This window comes from Chenopodium album, chromosome 14 (assembly GCF_948465745.1).
Source record: "Chenopodium album chromosome 14, dcCheAlbu1.1, whole genome shotgun sequence".
NCBI classification, from domain to species: domain Eukaryota; kingdom Viridiplantae; phylum Streptophyta; class Magnoliopsida; order Caryophyllales; family Amaranthaceae; genus Chenopodium; species Chenopodium album.
In genome coordinates, this window is record NC_137847.1 from 25,366,689 (window position 1) to 25,389,587 (window position 22,899).

Sequence of the window (22,899 nt, forward strand, 5' to 3'; positions counted from 1 at the left end):
TTCCACGGACGTAGGTTTGATTGTTAATTAGGGAAGCCATTGACAACTCGGGAGAGATATTTGGTATTTTATAGGGCGTACCTTTTCCTTGTGAATGTATAATTAATTGACTGGGATAAGAATTTGTCTTGTATGGATTATTCTAGTGGTGATGCTTAATTCTAGATTTTTTATTATTATTTTATTCATAATTGATATTTTAGTAGTCATAGTTATTTAATATATTATTCTATCTCTTATTTAGTTTTGTCATTAGTAAACGTTGATTGTTAAACAACCTTCTCTCTGTGGGATCGACCCTAACTTACCCTACTACATAATTAGGAGGTTTAGTTAGGTATCATTTTTATTAGGTTTGCGACCACCTATCAAATTTTGGCGTCGTTGCCGGGGAGACGGTATTGTTTTATATATTTAACTTTTATTATTGTTGGGACTAAATTGTATATATTATTTTTTTATGGCTATTTTTTCTTTTCCTTATTTAAACATGAGGCGTTTTGGAGGTATTATAATAGACTAGGCGATTTTGTTGGTCTTAATAATGGAATTGAACATTGGGATATGTGCCTAGTGTTTTATGAGGGATTTAATGAAGAAACTAGGACAATCATAGAATCAATGTGTAATGGATGGTTTCTAGCCCAATCACCTGAACATTATTGGGATTTAATTGAGTGGTTGGCTAAGGAAACCTATGAGCGGGAGATGACTTTACCTAGTAGACCTATGTTAGATAATCCATTCTTTATTCCTTCATTGAGTACAACCCTTTCTCATTGTTCTTATTGTCACTCTACATATCATGATGATTCTTTGTGTGATGAATGACCACTTCCTTATATTTATGATGATGATGAGGGGTGGATTAGAAATCAGAACTATTGGGGTGGTGATAAAATTAAGGAAGGGATACATGCCATGAGTCTTTTAGAGGATGAAGAACCTTTGGTTGAAAGTCCTATAGAGGAAAATACACTTGAGAGTAAGGTGATTGAGGAGTCGATTGATGAGTCCTTGTTTGTTAATTCGATTGTCGATGAGTCTCATGTCCTTTTTTGCAGGGAAACTCGATATTGTCCTTTCTTTTCCATTTTTAGCTCCACCGTCACTTCCCTCTTATCCTCTTTGAAGGATGCTTATGACCATGTTTGTGATAATGTGTCATTGAAGGAGACTAACATTATTTTTGTTATTTTTCTTGTGAGCATAGTTATTTATTCTCTTTTTATTTTTCTAGGTTTAATAGATTTTTAGGGCTAATTTATTATATTTTTCCTTATATTTGCTACATAATATTTTCTGAATTGTTTGCAGGAACATATGATAAGCTCCTCAGAGCACTAAATTGTTCTGCATTGGTCTATTTATTTTTTAGTTTTTACTATTAGAATTAAGGTTTCTTTATTTTTATTCACTTTTTTATAAACGTTTTGTGCATTTAATTAGTAGAGTAGTTTTGTTTCTTGTTTTTTTTATGGGTTAGGTAGTTAATAGTCTTGATAATATGTAGCTTTTTCCACCTTGTATTGATCCTCTGTACTTAGTATGTGAATGTAGGTGGAAGCAGCTTACCACAAAGCTTAAAGCCCTCGTATCACAACAATCTTAACTCTCAACAGCCTAGTCCACAAGCAGGTAGCGGCAACCTCCTTTCTTCCACAGCCTAGTTGTGGCGACCCTTTTATCGTGCATCAATTCAGTTTAGTCTGCAACCACCCCATGGAGAGCAGTAGCTAGCCACAACCAGCCTGTGGTTGGGTACCTGATGATAATTTTTTTGAGGTAAAGAGAGGGAACCTACAGAGCAGCTTAATTCCCTCAAGACCTCCATTAATCTCTGATTTTATGGGTTCGAATTTACAGCGATATTGGCTGATATTTGCAGCAATTCTTGATTCAACTCCTTGCTCCTCATTCATCTCTTATCCTATGCGCTTTGTTGTAGGTGTTTGCGTGTTTGATTTTGATGCCAATTGGGGGTAATAATCACTGCAAGTACACAGTACTTCTTTCTCGAACTTTTTCTCTTGAATTTGTCGGCAATTTTGGGGAAATTTTTTGGGTAATTGTGACTGAATTTGCTGTGAACATCACTCATCATTGAATTGCTTTCAATTGAACATTATGATGGAATTGACGAAATTTGCGGGAATATTTAGAGTTCATTTATTTAACTCTGACTTACTTGGCTGCAATCTAATATCAAAAATTGTGTGGGTAGTGGTATTAGTTTATTGCTATATTGACACGATTTTGATATGATGATATAATTGGGTGGATATTTGGGTTTAATTGAAATATTGTGTGCCACTACTGTTCCATTGTTTCTTGAAGGACCGTATGAGGACTTGTGATATTTAATTATTGAATATCATGGCTGTGATTTGACGCAATTTCGATTGCGATGCATTATTATTATATTAATTACTCGAGCTCTCCTCGTCTACCTCCATTATAATGCTTTGTGAGTACTCTTTTCCCCCATTTTAATTATTCATGCTATATTATTGCACTGTGGACATTGTAATATTCAAGTGTAGGGGAGGTTATTATTATTATTATTCATTGTATATACTAGGCTGTGGTAGTTAATAGTTTATAGTGTCATATTGAATTTCCATTCCAAAATGTGAAACAAGTGATTTTCGAAAAAAAATATATATATTTTTCTCTATTTTTCATGAGTTGATTGGCATTTTCTTGAGTAATTCGATAAGTAGCGTAAATCCTTTTGATGACAATTGTTTGTGGTAAGATGGTTTCGCTTTTCTCTTGTGCGATAAGTACCTATTGGAGGGCCACGAACCTCGTAAGACTCAATTCGAACATCCTCCTTCTTGATCGCCCCAATTGAGACTTGCATTTTGGCTTCCTGAGATCGATTACCGAATTGTTTATGTAATACCCCGTATTTTTGAAACATAATTTCTAATTAATTAACTAATTAGTATTTTCTAAAAAGGGTATTTTAAGTAATTTATTTTACTATTTGAATTTTGGAACCAAATTGATATTTGAATTTTGGCGCCAAAATTATTTTAAAACTCAATTATTATTTTGGATTTTGGATAAGATTTATTATCCATTTATTTTATTTAAAAACCGGATTATTTATATATATTCCGGATATTTTAATTAAATAAAATTATATTTTATTATTTATTTAAGATGGCTTAAAATTCTTAATTTAATGACTATGATTTTCGGATTTTCTATGTATAGAAAATCTGATTTTCTTAGTTATTTTATTTAGTGAATAATTGGAATTTTATTAATTAATTATTTTATACAATAAATATTATTTACACAATTATTTTTAATTTCTTAAAACTAGCAAATTAATTCCCTAAATATCTAAAGGGAGTTCCGAAAATATGAGCTTATGGAAGCATAAATTTTCGGCCACCATGATGGATTTCTGGATGACTTATTTTGGTAAATTATATTTTTAATTATCTCCTTAAAATCTCTTAATTTCCTTACTTCTATTTCTCCATCTACTAAATATTTTATCATCTTATTTTCCTATCTTATATCTTCCTTGATTATTCCCCAAATAATCTCTTTTGTCATATTATATTTCATGACAACACACCTTCCTTAAATTAATTATTCTTAGTCACCATAATATTAAACTTTCCATAATTCTTTAACCCTTTTCTCTAAGTAATTTCCTTATTTCTTTTTACTATAACTCTTTCTACATTCTCCTACCATAATTCTTTCATTCATGAGCCTATAAATACCCCCTTCATACCTCTCATATTCTTCACACCAAAACTCAATTCTCTTCTTCTCTCTTATTTTTCTTTTCCCTAAACCTTTTCATACTTTTCTTCTCCTCTTTTCATACAAATATTATCCCGTATACCTTTAAAACCGGTTTTCGGGCACTTTTGGTCAGTTTTTGGGGTATTGATGTTTCACAGAAGACTGTTCCTCTCGAAAAATCCTTGAGGTTAGGCTCAAGAATCACCCAATTCGGAGTTATATTGAAGGAGTTATGGCCTCTGCAAGTTCTGCCTATTCTTTCCAACGAAAATTCAATTCTCTTTAATCCTATTCTTTTATCTTCTTCATGGTTAATTTTATATTAAAGTATTATTTTAAAAGTGTTTTAAAGTCCAAGCACATTAGATTTGAGTTTATGTTGTGATAAACTTATGGTTATGTTATTTGCAAGATGTATTCGTGATTGAACTTTAAAAGTGCGAAGTGTTGATTGATATTCGGAATCAAGGTACGTTTAGGTGGCTAGATACTTTTGTAAGTGATTGTTTGAATGGCCTGTTTTATATGATTTATTGGTGATTAAATTAACTTGATTTGAAATATGATTTATGAAATAAAGTATGTTTGGAGGTATTGATTTTAATATTTGTTTTAATAAATGTATTTTTAAAGGATTGATTTTCATATCATGTTTTGAATGGTTTGAATTAAAGAAATTGATTTGAAAAGTTTGATGAATTAAATAAAAGATCTTTTGCAAAGAAAAGTTATTTATATGAGATTTATTTCTCAAGTATTTATTAAAAGGTTGATTTTGAAGCATGTTGAAATTAAGTACAAAAGGAGTTTTGAGTTAACCTATTATAAAGGTTGATTTTATTCAAAGAGGATTTTTATGAGGATTTATTGAATTATTTATTTAAAAAGCTTTACAAGCATGTTTGTTATATTACTCCCACTATGCGGATTCATTGAAGACTATGGACTTTGTATGACCTAGTGTTTCTCCAAAAATAGCCTTGAAATAGTAGGAGACTAGCTTGGGGGGTGTGCACACTTAGAGAGGAGATTGAGTTTTCGAAAATCATTGATTTTATTAATCATTATTATTGAGTTATTGGAATTGTTTTGAGAATATTTAAGAATTGGTTTTGAATCATGAGTTTGGAATTTATTGGATTAATTATTGGAATTGGTTTTAAAAGCATGTTTGCAAATAAATTGAGTTTACTTATCTTGCACTTATCGTACTTAGCATATTTTGCTAATCCGTATTTCCTATTTGTTTTGGTTGGCTCTGTTTATCGTAATGGTAAGCAGTGTTGACTATTTTCAGGTGGAGTCATGAATGAGCATATGGGAGTCCCGGGATTTACTTCACCTAGTTTAGGAATGTTGGTTTTTATTTTGAGTACTCATAACAGCGTTACTATTTTTACAAGTATTAATAAAAGAAAGTTGAGTTTCCGCTACAAGTTTTGTTATTGAGTTAAGTATTTTGATTAGCCTTGCGTAATCACGCAGCGGCAACACTTCTAAGTCTATCGCTACGGTATAATTATACGTATTATACTAGTATTTCCGTAGAGGGAGATTTAGGGGTGTTACAGTTTGGGAAATATGATTGAGGCATATATTTTTTTTTTAATTTAGAGCTTTTAGAGTCATCTTTAGGAATTTTTCTTTACATGTTATATCCTTCTCTTCTTGATAGCCCCTTTGAGCCTTATTTTCTTTCTTGACTACTTGTGTTACAAGATTATGGTTTCGTAATGAATTGTTTGGATAGGAAGAGTATTTCGCTAAGGTATGTTGATTTGTATGATGGGCTATTTGAAGGAAGGTGGTATGAAAAAAAAGGAGAAAAGAAAAAGTGAATAAAGATGTTAAAAAAAATAAAAAAAATAAAAATTTAAAAAACAAAAAGAAACAAGTATTGAAAAAATGATGATGAGAAATAAAGAAGGGTGAATTTAATGTTGAATCAATGGAGTTGATAAGGAAGAGTAATGCGTTCATTGTTGGCGGTGTGATGTTTGATCTCATTAATTCATGGTTGATGTTTCTTTATTTCTTGCATAATACATTCAAGGGTGTTATGTATGATTTTTATATTGGATTGATTTTAAGCACCACATTCCCAAATTTACATCTCTTTCACCCTATCACCCGAGCTTACCCTTTAAAAGTCCACTTGATTTTCCTTGCAATTTGGTCCTTCTATCGGTGGAGGGCAAGATTTTGTGCAAGTCTTGACGAAGGTCATCAAATCGAAGTGAGGTATGAGCTAATATGGTTGAGCATCCTTGGGGAAGGTTCAAGCTTGAGGAAAGGAAGAGCAAGATTGGTTGGTTATTGAAGGGTGCTACAATATATCGTTTCATCCATGCCATTTATTTGGGATACATAAATTGAATCTTGAATTAAAATGATTTTGGTTTTCAAATTAATCACTTGGTTAAGCTAATTGGTTTGGAAGTTCTTAATTTGTCTTTATAGGTATGCCTTCTGAAAACCTTCACGAGGCCATACTCGTCCATTAGGGTAGCCTAGGGGTTTAAAGGACTTGTTGCACATGCTAAGTGCAATTGTGATTCCTATGAAAGTGAGTTAGGTTTATTGCTTTTAGATTAGTTTTTTCCTTTTTTGTTTTGTTTACTCGAGGAAGAGTAAATGTTAATTGTGGGGGAATTTGATAGGTCCTAATTTGTACACATTTTAGGTGCTTATCTACACTCAATTGCTTATGGATTTAGAGATCTAAGGTGTATTTTTACATTATTTGTTTAGATTATGCTCTACTACTCTCCGTTTGTGTGTTTTGATGAATTTCAGGTGATTTAAATGCAAATGGATTATGGTTGGCTATTCTTGAGTATAATAATCATGGACTATGAAGCTAAGTCACTCAAGGATTTCATATCATATCTTTGAGAGGATATAAGAATAGAAAGAAGCAAAGGCGTTGATGAAAGACTTGACGGATATGAGTCTCATCCACTATTTTGATCATAACTTTTTATCTATAAATGATTTTTGAGTGATTAAAATTGCATTGGAAAGTAGACTTCAAGATATTTCCAACGATATATTACACGCCTCAAACAATGATCTAGAGCTCAAGTTATGACCATTTTAAGAAGAGCTACGCGTGCAGCAGCGACACACGGACATGCCTCATGCTAGCATGTCCGTGTAAGGACCATAAATCATCTTATTAGCAGATTATTTTCCTAATTCTATTCTAATTCCTAGCTATATTATAAATACTCCTTAGATTTATTATCCCAAGACCCCATTAGTTTAGAACCCTAGTTTTTTCTCTAGTTTTATTTTATTCAAGTATTATATTTCCTTCTTCTCTTTCTTTTATTTTATTTTCTTTTATTATGTTAGTGTAGATTATTAATCTAGGGTTAGGTTGAACCCTATCCATGATTGATACTTGATTTGTTCTTTTAAATTTTTAACTAATTGTTTATGTTATTCATGCTTAATTGATTGTGCTTATGCCAATACTAGATTAGGGATAATTGGTATTGTTATTATTCCATTGTCTTGATCGCAACGAGAGTTGGGTTTTGACGGATTTGAATAGATCAAGTAAGGGTATGAAATTCTCCACGGAAGTAGGTAGAACGGATTATTAGGAAGTTAGGGTGCCGAACTTAATGTCTATAATTTACATGATTCCACGGAAGTAGGTTTGATTGTTAATTAGGGAAGACATTGACAACTCGGGAGAGATCTTTGGTATTTTATAGGGCGTACCCTTCCTTGTGAACGTATAATTAATTGACTGGGGTAAGAATTTGTCTTGTATGGATTATGCTAGTGGTGATGCTTAATTCTAGATGTTTTTTTATAATTATTTGATTCGTATTTGATATTTTAGTAGTCACAGTTATTTAATCTATTATTCTATCTCTTATTTAGTTTTGTCATTAGTAAAACTTGATTGTTAAACAACCTTCACTCTGTGGGATCGACCCTAACTTACCCTACTACATAATTAGGAGGTTTAGTTAGGTATTATTTTTGTTAGGTGTGAGACCACCTATCACAAACCTGTCTATGGGAACTTTTACGTAAAGCACCACTACGGAACGTTTTAAGACACGCTCGATGCAAAAAGCTAACAAAGAAGAAAATAAACTATAAATTGTCTTGTTTTATCTTGTTTTTGCCATGTTTGAACTTCGAAATTGTCTGGTAGATGATAATTATGTTTGTATGATTATTATTCATCTAAAAATAGTTGATTCTTTGTGATTTGTAGAAGTAATCTCTAGAATGCTTTAGTTAAAACTGGTATAGGATGGCTTTGTGGGTTTTACAAGCCCCCATTACTGAGTTTAACTGCAGGTATCGTAGCCCCAAAGCGTGGGTGGCATTCAATTTTTGCGTTTTGTCTTTTCGGCAGTCGTTATGCTGCTGAAATGGGTCTAGAGCTCGTATATTAGTTTTTGGAAACTAAACTAATCACGTAAAAATTTTATCGATTATAGTATGGACTCCCCTCCATTCATCGATGCCGAGGAGGATCTAGCAGGACCAGTGCCTGACGAGGCGGTTCGCCCTTGAAAGAGGGTGACACGTCCCCGTGAGGAGGTTTGAGAGCGACACATAGGAGCTAATCGACGTCTCCATGAGGTTGTGGTTTGGGAGGCTCCTCCCAACTGGGACCCTCAGGTCCTTAAGTGGGACCCAGCCCATCACGTTTTGATTCGGAGTTGGCGCGGCATAGTGAGTTCTTTTGCACCTCCATTTTCATTGCTTCTCTCTTTTCCTATTTTTTTTTTTATTTGAAAAGTAATAATCGTATTTTCTTTATATATATTTTGTAGAACAAGCCTAGCATGCGTTTATATGGCTTGGGGGACTTGAGAGGTCGTTTCGAGAGACTACTCGAGGTGGTGAAGGAGGTAGTGGAGCTTTCGGGGATCAACCCCCAGCTGGCGGCTCTTCAGGATTTACCAAGTCAGCCTGTGTCTTCAGCTTTCCTTCACAGGTTGTTGGAGTTTTGGTGGGATTCCACCAACACTTTTAACTTCCCGTGGAGGGAGATGACAGTTACCCCTTACGACTTCTCTATGATTACGGGTTTTCCTTTCGGAGGCGAGCTCGTGGTTATGGAGGCTATTAAGGGGTCAGATGAGAGACTACGTGACCTTGTGGGGGACCGTCTTGTGTGGCCCTCCACATGTATGCACAGTCTTGTTCGTACTCGGTTTTTGCCGACGAGCTGTCGGCTGACAAGGTTGATCGGCAGTGTACTCCTAAGCAGCTGGTTCGGATATACATTGCCCACGTTCTTTTCGTCACTATCTTGAGTGATCGGAAAGAGCGTTTCGCCATCGGGTTACTTATTTGCCTTAGTGATTTGGGGCAGTAGGTAACTTGTGTTGGGCGGAGGTGTCGTATGCCCATATGCTTTAGGCTATGGGCAAGGCAACCCGGGTGATGGATTTCGCAGCTGCTACTGAGGTGCCTCGGATCTCCCTTTTATGGCACGATCGTATTCTCGGGGTACGTGTTTATTTCATCATTTTTTTCTTTTTTTTTATTTTCTTTTTCTGGCTCCTTTGGTTACATTGCATTCTCTTTTTCAGGCTTGGGGATACTCGTACCTCCCCTTTTTAGCCCCCAAGATACTCGGGGAGGCTCGTTTCCCTATCGCCCATTGCTTGGTCGCGATAAAGAAGAAGCGAGCTACTACAGCCGGTGACTTTCGCTAGAGGATTCTCTCGGCGACACGTGCGTCGATGAGTATGATTTTGACAACACATCACTTTTATATATATATTTTCTCTAGTGATGTTTTTATGTGGTTGTGTTCTCATAGATCGATCTCCGTCCTTGGAGTTTTATCGTTGAGGTCCTTGAGTCTGTCCGGGCAAGTTCAGTTCATTGCAATTTCTAAGCTCTTTTTCAGGGACTCCCTGTACTTCAGTGAACGGACGCTTAGTTTTAAGGCGAGTGTGTCGTCTGGTAGTTTTCGACCTAGGGGCCTTTGGTTCCTGCGGACCCTCCGATCCGGATGCTGCGTCTGGACCTGCTGTCTACCAAGGATCGAGCTCAGGCAATTCTTGGTCATCTAGTAGAGCAGCTGATGCTGCCAAGTGCATCTTACCCGGCATTCATTGCATCTAGGCTAACTCCTTTTCCAGCTTTCGTTCCGGTTAGTATTTTTCTTTTCTTTTTATATTTTGATTTTTGTTCGGAACTTTGACTCCTTTTGCTATTTCATTTTTTTAGCGGGTCGAGCTGGGTGGTAGGGTGCCTCCTATGGCGAACTCACATATATCGATGCTTTTGGATCAGTAATTCGTGAGGTTCTTCCGACGGTAGAGGATGAGGACATACCGTTCGTACTAGAGACGGTTGAGTCGGTATATTTATTCCTTAATTACATGTATATTTTTCTTTTCGATATATCATATACATTTTTATGACTATTCTTGTTTTTGGAACAGGTTCCACGGGAGACCATGAACGACATGGTGAAGACTATATGCACTTTTCGAGCTGTTTATCGGAGAGCCCTCGTGGCTTTGTCATGCCGTGATTATCGGATGGTCGCGGTGAGTTTTGTTTGTTTTCTTATCAAAGTTATTATACATATGCGTATTAATCTTTGTTTTGGGTTCTGCAGGATGTACAACAGCCTTCTTGGAGTCGCCGAGCACCTTGACTCCCATTTCTTTATTTTTTTATGGAAAATGTATATATTTGTTATTTTATACGATTATTGTATATATGATGTTTTTTTTATACATATTGTATTCTGTTTTTATTTCCATAAGTTATTTTCATTTAATTATTATTATTATTTTATTAAAAAGAAAATGAAAAAAAATTTCGAGGAAAAATTTTCCAAGGGAGGGAAAGGGTTCTCGACTTACCCCCGTCGAAAAATAAAATAAAGAAGTTGACAACAAAAAATAAAAAAGAAAATAAAAACAAAGGGAAAGAAAAGAAAGGTAAAAAAAAAACTCAAAAAAAATAAAAGAAAAGGAAAGAAGAGAATTTTAGAAAAAGGAAAAAGAAAAAAAGAAAGGAAAAGAAAAGGAAACAATAACAAAAGGCAAGCGTATGGATTAGTCATAAGATCTCGTTGATATTCCCATTATTTTGTAGTCTAAAGTACGGAAATAACCCAAAAAACATGTCGCGACAGAACAGGTCGCGCGCAACTGAATGAGGTACGTGTGACTGGCGCGCGCAACTCATGAGATGCGTGCGCCACATGCGGGTGAACTTTCCTTTAGGCGAAAATTGCCGAAAAATCGTACCGTTTTGGCTTTTGTTCATCTCACATTCATTCGTTAATACAAAGAAAATTATTGTTCTCTAGTTTTTCTACTCTTTTTTTTTTTTTTTTTTTTTTGAACAATGGTGAAAACTTTTGAGCAACGCTTAAAACAATGGGTCACTTCCCTTTCTAATGAGGATAAACTAGCTTTTAAAATATACCACCTTGATCCCCTATTAAGCTATATTGAACTCAATATAAATTTTAATTTTCTCCATGCTGCGGTTAATCATTAGGACTCAAACCATTGTCTTTTTCTTTTTAAAGGGGATGAAATTGTCCCATTACCCGGTGAGTTTGAGGCTCTACTAGGATTCCTTGCAAATACTCTCCCTGTGACTTATGCCCCTAACTTGTCGGATTCGAAACCTGCGTTTCAGCGATTTTTTAGTTTGAATGACAATGATATGGCCAAAATCGAGACAGAGGAAGGCTTGAAATTGATTTAATTTATCCAACACTTCGTTGCTCCTCGTGATAACTTAACTAAACAACGATTTAAAATTCGTGCTTTGTGTTTTTGTCTTGTTGTTAATTGTTTACTTAGGACAGGCAAAGAGTATGGAGATTATTCAATGGTGTCCATAGTGGAGCAAATAGAGGAATGTCATTCACCCGCTCCATTAGCTTTGGGGGAAACCGTACTTTGCTTGAACCGTCTTAGAGGAGATCCAAATGAGAATGGTTTCATGGGAAGTCCACTCCTTTTACATGTACGTTTTTTTTCCGATTCATTAACCAGCACAATTTTGAAAGTTGCGTTGGTATGACCAGCACAATCTTCCAGGATGCGTGCGGGTGGTGCACGTGACAGTTTGTCTTGCGCGCGCCACCTGCTGTTATAATGCCGCAAGCTAATTTTTTTCTCTCTCTCTTCTTTTTAGATTTAGCTCATGGAGCACTTGCGAATTGTTGATCAACCCCAAAATCTTGAGGCTAACGGAGTGAGAACATTCCCTGGTCGTCGCATTCTTTACAAGCATAAGAATGAAGAAGAATGGATGTCTTTTTCAATTGTCCCTATATCCGGCTTCTAGGCCTTTCTGGTACCACTTATATTTTTCCTTGCAAGGTTATGAGATAATACCGGATAAAGCAAATTATCCCTCCACAGGATTGTGATGCTCCCAAGGATGTGAGTTTTAAGGCCAAAAAATTCCTCGCTGGATGGAGTATTAGTCTAGTCTCCCTAAGTGGGTGGTACAAAATCCCATGGCAAGCATAGTGTTATCTTCCTTTTACAAAGCTTGGATGAATGCGGCTGACAAGGGAGAAGTAAACAAGGCTCGTCAACAAAATCAAGCCGCCTTGACTCGCAATCCACCCAAGCCTTTGATGCAATCGGCCACCACTACTCTTCCTAGTGGCCAAAACAAAGGAGTGAGGAGAAAATTAGACTTCTCCACATCACCTAAGGCTCGTCCAAGAGAACCCAAGATAAAGGTTTCTCCTAAACCCACGAAATAAGGCTTAAAGATTAAGGAACCTTCATCAAATCCTCGCAAGAAGGCTACTTCAAACTCTAAAGACAAGGGAAAGAGGGTTAAAAGAGCTCGTATTCCTAAATTGAAGAACAATGTATGGGTTAAAAAGAAGGTGGAAGGAGAAAGCTCTAAGGTTGCCGAAAACACTGCTATGGAAACTACTCCTCCTTTGACCGTGACGATTAAGGACATAGTAAAACCTTAGGGTGTTACATAATAATAATAGTTGTTTTATATTTTTTAATAAAGTGTAATCACTACTAGTTTTTTTTTTCTTTTTTTTATTTTTAATTATTTATTATCTAGTTCTATGTTGTTCTTTTCTATAAGATTATGTTTGGAATAAAAAGAGCTCTTTTATTTATATGACTGAATCAAAAAGATTGCCTACGTATTCGTATTACGAAATCAGGTCTTGTGTAGTTCTTTGCAAAAAAAGTATTTATTTTATTATTTTTCTTTAATCCTACTTGTAGAAATTAAATGAAAAATTAATCAAACTTTGTTTAATAATTTAAATCAAAGTTTAATTTGTTGTTTTCAGAGTATATGTAATGTTGGATACCCCTTATTTTATCGTCGGTAAAAATTGAAATTTTATTCAAGCGTAAAATTCCAGGTTCGCAGTTTGTCATCAGGTGGCGCACGCAACGTCCAAGGTTGCCCGTGCCCGCCGCGCGCAACTAATTTGGTTGTGCGCGATGTCCGTGTGCAACGTTTTTAGTTGCGCACGACACATGTGCTATGAGTGTTTTAAATTTTTTTTTTTCATTACTATTACTCCCCAAGTGTGAAATGTTTTTCGTGACGTTTGAAAAACTCTGAACACTTTGAATGGCATATTTTGTGGCTACCCCTCCAAGGGTTTTGAATTTTACCATGTGATTCGGTAAAGTTCATAACACTTATAATCTTTTATTTGAATGTTTAGAGACATGATTGTGAATGATGCATGAACGAGTTTATCCGGATTTTTTTATATGTAATACTTTTTAAGTCGATCAATATCGTCACCAATATCCATTAATCGAACAGCTCCTCCTGATAGGATTTCAATTACACGGTATGGTCCTATCCAATTGGGTTTGAATTTTCCTCTCGGATCGGTTGGTGGACCCCTAACCTATTTTAATACAAAGTCACCTTCTTTAATGTTACGGGGTCGTACCCGTTTGTTAAAGTGTCGCACAATGTGTTGTTGGTAGACTTGTACATGATGCAAAGCTTTTAATCGTCGTTCATCGAGGAATAAAAGCTCTTCATACCTGGCTCGTACCCATTCGGCTTCCATAGCTTACTTTCGAGTACAATTCGTAGGGATGGAATTTCCGGTTCAACTGGTTGAACTACGTCGATGCCAAAAGCTAAGGAGTATGGAGTTACTCCTATTGATTTTTGTATGGATGTTCTATAACCCCACCATAGAGCGAAGTCTAGTTTGTTTGGCTAGTCTTTGTAATTTTCTGCCATTTTCTTAATGATGACTGTTACATTTTTATTTGCCGATTCTACTGCTCCATTCATTTAGGGTCTATATGGGGACCAATGATTATGTTTCACTTTATAACGAGCTAGGAGGGTCTCAACTTCCGCTTTAAATTGAGATCCTTGGTCACTAATTAGTTCATGTGGAACTCCATATCTACAAAATATGTTTCGTTCGAGAAACTTTGTGACATGTTTAGAAGTGATGTTAACGTAAGAAGCGGCCTCAATTCACTTGGTAAATTAGTCGATGGCTACTAATACGTACTCGTGTCCTCCTGCTCCTGTTTGATGAGCGTCATTTATGGCACACAAAAGTATAAAATTTAGGTCCTTTTTCTATATTTTCTTTCATTATTTTCATATAATTTTCTTAGTTTTCTTTGATTTTCCATTTTAATAACTCATTTCGGTTTTCGATTAGTTTTTATGAGTTTTTCATATTTTTAGTTCTTAATCCATAGTTTTAGTTTAGTTTTATTTTTAATTTTGTTTTCTCCCTTAGTTTTATTTGTGTTTTGTAGGTGAATAATCAAAGTTCAAGTTGTCGCGCTCTGGTGATTGCGCTCTCATCATTTTTGGCGATGAACAAGACAATTTGCACATTTAGGGGTTGCCTTGCTTGTGGGCATCACATGAGGTCGACAGTCGAGAGCACAGACGAGCCACTCCAACTCCTACTCACGCATAGCCTCACAACTCAACAAGCAACTTCCCCAATTCACGAACACCAATCAACCATCATCTCCATGCAACACCAAACTGACCACCAATTCAGCCACCAACAGCCACCCTTCGCACCACCTTCCAGCCATAACCAACGCCGCAAAACCACCTCCTCACACACCTCCAGGAATCCGTAATTTTAGCTCCCCCGTTCCCCCAACAGAGCACTAACCAGCCACCATTTTCACCTCCGCAAACCTCCACCTTCCCGCAACAGAAAAACCGACCAGCCACAATAGCTGCCCGCCATAACTGCAGCTGCTACCCCTGCTCCAGCCACCAATGCCACCTTCTACCTCCACGCAAACCGTAGCTTGCAGCCCTGCAAACTCCGCCGGCAGCCCATTCAACCTCTTGGTGCGTGCGTGCGCACATTTGGGTTTCAATTTCAGCCGTTGATCTTGATTAAATTGATGGATGTCACGAAATATTTCCGTAGTTTTCATTAGAGTATAGCAAGCGTTTATATACAACCTAGAAAAATATATTAGGGCTCATGAGATAGGCCCGATAACTATACACTATACACAATAATAGGCCCTAACACCCCCCCTCAAGTTGGAGCATGTAAATCACAAATGCCCAACTTGCCAAGTAAATACATGAATTGACTTTTACTCAAAGCCTTGGTGAATATATCCGCTAATTGGTCCGTTGTCTTCACATAAGACGGACTAATGATACCATCCTGAATCGCATCACGAAGATAATAACAATCCACCTCAATGTGCTTGGTACGCTCATGGAAAACCGGATTCTTCGCAATATACAAAGCAGATTGATTATCACAAAACAAACTCATAGCACGGGGATGCGAGACACCCAAACTCAGAAGAAGGGCCTTTAACCATTTCAACTCATCAGTAGTTTTAGACATTGAGCGGAATTCGGCCTCTGAAGAAGACTTGGCCACAGTGTCCTGTTTCTTAGTCTTCCAAGATATAGGAGAAGCACCAAGAAACACCAACCAGCCAGAGATAGAACGGCGCGACAAGGGACAACCTGCCCAATCTGAATCACACCAACCTGAAATATGTAAATCACAATCTGAACTCAAAAGGATTCCCTGACCTGGACATCCCTTCAAGTAGCGCACTGTACGAAGGGCCGCTTCCCAATGGTCCTGTCGCGGTTGTTGCATAAATTGAGACAAAATATGCACCGCGTATGCCAAATCCGGTCTAGTAAAAGACAAATAGATCAGACGACCCACAAGCCGTCGATACTGCTCTGGATCAGAAAAGAAAGGGGACTCTGATTTCGCCAGAGTATGATTCTGCTCAATAGGAGTACCTGCCGGACGAGCACCTAGCAAACCAGACTCTGCAATAATGTCAAGTGTATATTTCCGTTGACATAAAAATATGCCTTCCGGACTACGAGCAACCTCAACGCCAAGAAAATACTTCAAAACACCCAAATCTTTCATATGAAAATAGTCACTCAAGTATGACTTGAATGTAGAAATCGCAGAAGAATCATTACCAGAAATTATCAAATCATCAACATACACCAGAACACTAAGTTGAATAGACCCAGATTGCAGAGTAAAAAGAGAATAGTCAGAGTAGGATTGCACAAATCCGTACCTTGTCAGAGAGGCGGCCAATTTAGAATACCAACAACGAGGTGCTTGTCGAAGACCATACAACGACTTTAGAAGACGACACACCATACCAGGATGAGAGCCATGAAACCCAGGAGGAAGCTTCATATAAACTTCCTCATCAAGATCACCATGAAGAAATGCATTGTGGACATCCATCTGATGCAATTCCCAGTTCTTTGCAGCAGCGACAGCAAGAAAAGCACGAACAGTGACCATTTTAGCAACGGGAGCAAAAGTCTCATTGTAATCAATACCCTCAACCTGATGATTACCAAAGATAACAAGACGAGCCTTCAATCTCTCGAGTGTGCCATCAGAATTAAGTTTGACCTTGTAAACCCATCGACACCCAAGAGCTTTCTTACCCGGAGGCAATTTTTCCATGACCCATGTGCCATTATTTTCTAATGCATCAATTTCTGTTTGCATGGCCGCTTTCCACCCCTCATCTTGCATTGCCTCCTTGAAATTTCGAGGCTCAACTACCGTATCAACCGCTGCAATAAAAACACGGTGTTGCACAGAAAATTTATCACAATTCACAAAATGTGCTATAGGATAGGGAGTACCTGAGGAGCATGGAGTAGACAGTGAACTAGGAGGGATAGATGGACTCGGAACAGAAATAGTATGTGCAACATAATCCCGATGCCAACCTGGGGGATGTCTATGTCGTTGACCACGATCAAGATCAAGAGATGATGTAGAGGAGAGGCTCGTAGCAGCAGAGGGCTCAGAATCGGCAATAGTGTGAGTATCATGAGGGGTAGCACAGGTAGTGACATCGGCATCACAAGCAGTGGCAGGGCTGCTCGGTGCTTGTGGTGAACCGCGTTCAATAGAGGATTCACCGACCTCCAACACATTTTCCAAATCATCCAAAAAATCATGATCAACTACCACAATTTCGTGTTGCACATCCTCGGTTCCCACATTAGTATTAAGAGAGTCACTAGTAGACACAAAGGGGAATTCATTCTCATAGAACTTGACATCACGTGAGACGAAAATTCCACCAGTTTCAAAGTCATATAACTTCCAACCCTTCTTGCCATGGGGATAACCCACAAACACACATTTCCTACTCCTAGGAGCAAATTTGTCACCCTTAGCTTTTTGATTATGGGCGAAGCAAAGACACCCAAAAACACGCAATGCATCAAAATCGGGTTCTTTGCCAAAAAGCATTTCATATGGAGTTTTCTTATCAAGTAAAAGAGAAGGAGTGCGATTAATAACATAAACCGCTCCAAGAATACACTCACCCCACAAATCAATTGGCAAATTGCCTTGAAACATCAATGCTCTACCAAAGTTCAATATATGTTGGTGTTTACGCTCTACCCGACCATTTTGTTGAGGAGTACCAACACAAGAGGTTTGAAAGAGAATGCCATGTTCATCAAAATAGGGAAGCATGTGTTTGAATTCAGTTCCATTATCACTCCGCACACACTTAACATTAACATCAAATTGATTTTTAACCATAGCAAAGAAAGAACAGAAAGAGGAATACACTTCAGTTTTATCATTCAGCAAATAAACCCAAACACCTCTTGAAAAATCATCCACTATAGTTAAAAAATAATGAGCACCACAAGTAGAAGCTGTCTTATACGGTCCCCACAAATCACAATGTATCATTTCAAGAACACGACTAGCACGACTATCACTATCAGGAAAACTGGCTCGGGTTTGTTTTGCTAGAGGACAAATTTCACATGCTTTATGTAAACACTTAGGATTAGAACTACCTCGAATAGCAGGAAGCAATTTGACAATTTTCTCCGACGGATGCCCCAAACGACGATGCCACAACTCAAATGTAGAAATGTCCGGACCCGTGAGAGCACATACTTTTGGGAGACGCCGGAAGTAATATAGTCCATCTATCCGTTCACCGCCTCCAATTAAGCTCCCCGAGGATTGATCCTGTATAGCACAAAGAGAATTAGTGAATCGGACAAAGCAATTAGAGTCATCAATCAACTTAGACACCGAAATCAAATTGCAATTCAATTGCGGAACAAAAAGGACATGTTCAAGAGTAATGCCATCCGCCAAGACAACACGACCCTCCTTAGTAGCCATGGCCTTAGCACCATTGGGAAGACCAACGGGACAAGAGATAATAGTATGAGCATCTTGTAAAAAACTGTCATTGCCGGTAACATGATGGGATGCACCGGTGTCAATAATCCATGAGAATGATAGAGAATCACTAGCCATAAAAGTCGTAGTAGTCGTAGGGGGATCAAACACACCCAAAATAGAAGAGGTAGTAGTAGTTGTAGGTAGCCGAGGAATAGCAGCAGCAACGCAGGAGGCAGCAGCCGCGGGGTGAGGTCGCGGGATATCCCCGCGGCCTGGCAGAACATCCTGGATCGTAGTGGCACCCGCGGGACAGGGGCGCAGGCCATCCCCGCGGTCTGGCAGATTGTGCGACAGGGTAGTAGGCAGAGTAGCAGTAGGTAGAGAGGAAGCGGTAGCCGTTGTCGACGATCGAGCATATTTGTTCAACCACCATTCGGGGAGGCCATGAACAAGGAAGCAACCACCATAATCGTGACCCGGACAATGGCAATGAGTACAATAGAGAGTGGACTTGCGGTTTGGAGTAGTAGAAGAAGACATAGGATTATTGTCATTCACCATGATTGATCAAGAAGAAGCAGGAGAGAAGTACGCATACCACAGCGACGCAACAAAAGAAAGAAACCCAAATTTTGACGCAGAGCAGCAAGTAGAAATTGAATTAGGGAAAATCCCAAAATTTGCAAGAAAACCTGATTGGTCGATCAAATTGATTGGAAAAGAAAAAAAAAATTTCGGAAATTGATTGAAGAGATTAGAATAGAAATTAATTTAGGGATTAGAGTTTAGAAATTAGAAATGGATTTTAGGAATTAGAATGATTTTGGCTCCGATACCATGTCACGAAATATTTCCGTAGTTTTCATTAGAGTATAGCAAGCGTTTATATACAACCTAGCAAAATATATTAGGGCTCATGAGATAGGCCCGATAACTATACACTATACACAATAATAGGCCCTAACAATGGAGCTTGATGATGATTGTGATGGAGCGAAATAGGGGATTAATTCCCACTTATAAGAGCAGCCAAAAAATCGAAAGTCCTCTTCAATTGCTTTTCAATTTCTTTCTTTTATATTTTCTTTTTATTTTTCTTTTATAATTATTTTCCTTTTACTTTTCTTTTCCTTTCTTATTTTATTTTATTTTATTTTCATTTCCTTTTCTTTTATTTTCTTTTCTCTTTTATTTTCTCTTAACCTTGAAAATATAAATACCCATTTTGGGGTAAAATTAATAGAATAATTTTAGGACAATTAGAATCCAATTTTAGATCTCATATTTTCTTAGCTTAGGTTGAGATCCTCTCTCTCTAGATCTAGGGTTAGTTTAGGAGTAGTTTTAGAGAGAGAAAGTGAGGGATTTCAATGGTTATTTGAGAGATTGAAGATTTAAGATGACAATTGTATTGAAGATCTCCATTATCAATCAATGAGGATTTCTCACACTCTCTCCTCTTTATTACTTTGTTTAATTTCATGTTTGTTTGGTTTAATTTTGATGATTGATTCTTGATTAGTGTAATTGTTCTTGATATTTTGTTGATTCTTGATTTCTTTAGTTGTTTGTTGATAGATGAGGATTCTTGAGTAGTTGTTTGGCTAGGAATTGGGTGAAACTTGTATCATTGATTGATTGTTATTAATTTGGGAATTGTGTTAATTGATTGTTAAGATTAAAGTGATTAATGAAGGTTTGCATGTGTGTAATTGATGAGTGGTATTTATACCACCCTTTTACCCTTTTCTTTAAGGGTTTTTCCCTTCACTTGACACTTGTTTGAGCCTTTTCAAGCACTTTGTTTTAGATTTCTTTGCCTTGTTCCTTTTTGTGTTTTCCCCTCCTTTTTACTTTGTTTTTTTTTTGGCCTTGCTTTGCCGCTTCCCCTCTTTTCTATGCTTACGTTTGTGTATGAGTGTTTGAGCAGGTTCGATGGAGTGCTCGCGTGGTCCTGCTCGAGGCTTGGTCAACCTTTTGAGTGCATTGGAATAGCGGAAGAGAGGAGCATGGATTTGGAGAAGAGTCCGGAGCTATAAAGAGGAGCGCCCGCTCACCATAGAGGAGCGCCCGCTCCATTCTTCTGGTCTGATTTCTGATTTCCAGACTTGTGGAGCGCCCGCTCCACCAGGGAGGAGCGCCCGCTCCATTTCCTCTGCTGATCCCCTGTTTCCCAGACTTATGGAGCGTCCGCTTCATCAGAAAGGAGCGCCCGCTCCACACCTGGAGCGCCCGCTCCTGTCTGGGAGAGCGCCCGCTCCATTAAGGCGGCTGTTTAGATTAATACCCTCTGGAGCGTCCGCTCCTCCTCGATGGAGCGGCCGCTCTCGTGGGTATTTCCGTGCATTTTAACTCATCTTTAGAGTAATGTGAGGGGATATTAAGACCCCTAGTTTTGTAATGAGAACATTATGTACATTTTAGCCCTAATCTAGAGAGAGAAACTTCATTAGTAGAGAGAGAAAGTGTGGATTTCCATTGATGAACTTGGATATTGAAGAAGGAGCTTTCTTGAACCTTTGTAAATCTTCATCTTCAATTAATGAGCAATTTCTTACTCTCTTTCTTTGCTTTTGTATTTAGTTTTATTTGCTTATTTTAGTTTTCCTTCATTGCTTATTGATCATGTTGATGCTTATTGATTTGATGATTGATATTGTCTTCAATATGATTTGTGAGTAGTCCCCTAGCCAAGGGTGTGGGGATGGTGTAGTTGTTGATTGATTCATGCTATTGATGTTGGGGTTTTGTTAATGGTGATTAAAGTCTTTGTGTGTTTGATGTTCTTTAATCTTCTTGCAAGTGCACATTGTTAGTTGATTAAAGGTGAATCTTTGCTAACAAGAAACGGAAGTTGACTTAGTTAAGATTCATTACTATCGATAGTTCTTTGATTGCACCTTCTAATATATGGTTCTAGTGTGGAAACATAGAGGCTATGTTAGGAGAATTTGATTGACCCCGGAAGGCGGTTAGATTAAGCTTTAATTCGGTATTCTTACATGCTTAGTTTACCATTGCCTTGCCTCCGTGTTTTTGCATGATCAATTGGCTACTACATCTACCTACTTCCCTTGGTGCTTAGTTATATTGGTTTTAATCATCCTTAATCTCTAGTTTAGTTTCTTAACTTCTCACACTTCTTGTTCCGAGGTAGCTTAAGTATTGAGTAGTGAATTTGGTGTTTATGCATGTCTCCTTGTGGTTCGACCCCTATACTTGCCTTATACTTGTATTAGGTTTGTTTAGGTGTATAAATTATATTTGATTGAGGTGTAGTCGTTTGACGACGCGATTATTTCCTTGTCAAATTTGGCGCCGTTGCCGGGGAGACGGCTTCCATTAATTTTTCACTACTTCATTTGAGACTATCTCATTCCTTGTCTTTTAGTATTTGTTACTTCTTGTTACTTGTCAGTGCTTACGTTCTCCTTAGCTTTGTTGTATGAACAGAGGACGAACTCGCTCAAGGTCTTTGGTCCCCATTGATCCGGAGTTAGAAAGATCTTTGTCCTTACTTCGAAGAGAAGCGAGAGCGAGGAGTAGAAATTCCTACACCCCAACGAAAGGAGTAAGAGAATTGGAAGATACTCCACCATCTTCACCCTCAAGTGAAGACTTAGATAGCCCTAATTCGCTATCAAGTCCCGATATCAACCCCTTTTCAAACTTTAAGTCCGGAGGTGAAGACGGTCCTAAAATGGGAGAGAATACACCTTTGAGCCGTCTTGGGGCTCCCGAAGCCTTTAGAGCCCAAAGTGGGATCCTAACTCCTACCACTCAAGCCAACAACTTCGAAATCAAGCCCAATTTGATTGCTTTGATAGAGAGGAAACAATTCTCGGGTGGGAAATTTGAGAGCCCTCATGAGCATTTAAAAGAATTTGAGAAATATTGTGACACAATCAAAGCCAACGGGGTGACTCAAGAGTACATCCGTCTCAAGATGTTTCCATTTTCTTTAATTGGGAGAGGTCTAGAATGGCTAGAGAAGGAGGTGCCCCCTAACTCTCTCACAACTTGGGACCAAGTGACTACGGCTTTCTTGAGGAGATTTTATAACCATAGGAAGACCGCCGAGGCTCGATCGTTGATCCAAGGCTTTCGCCAAAAGAGTGGTGAGACTCTAAGTGCGGCATGGGACCGGTACAAGGAGCTTCAACGCCAATGCCCACATCATGGGATACCCAAGTATCAACTCATCCACACTTTCTATGGAGGTCTCTCACCTCAAGGGAGAACAAGCCTAGATGCCGCCGCCGGCGGTCCAATCATGAACAAGGGAGAGGATGAAGTGGAATGCATCATAGAGGAGGCCGCAAAGCACTATGATGATTGGTACGAAGGAGAAAGGGAGGCCACTTCTAGCAAAGGTGTCTATGCATTGGAGCAAGCCAACGCAATCAACAACCTTTCTTCCCAAATCTCCAAGATGGCCAAGCAAATGGATG

General features: G+C 37.9%; 1 non-coding gene across 1 annotated transcript; it reads right to left on the bottom strand.

Moving 5' to 3' along the window:
• Nucleotides 1–22,527: 22,527 nt before the first annotated feature.
• LOC145580454 (small nucleolar RNA R71) lies at nt 22,528–22,633 on the bottom strand. The gene has a single exon (XR_014099492.1). It is a non-coding gene; the product is annotated as a small nucleolar RNA R71 (small nucleolar RNA).
• Between the last annotated feature and the right edge of the window lie 266 nt (nt 22,634–22,899).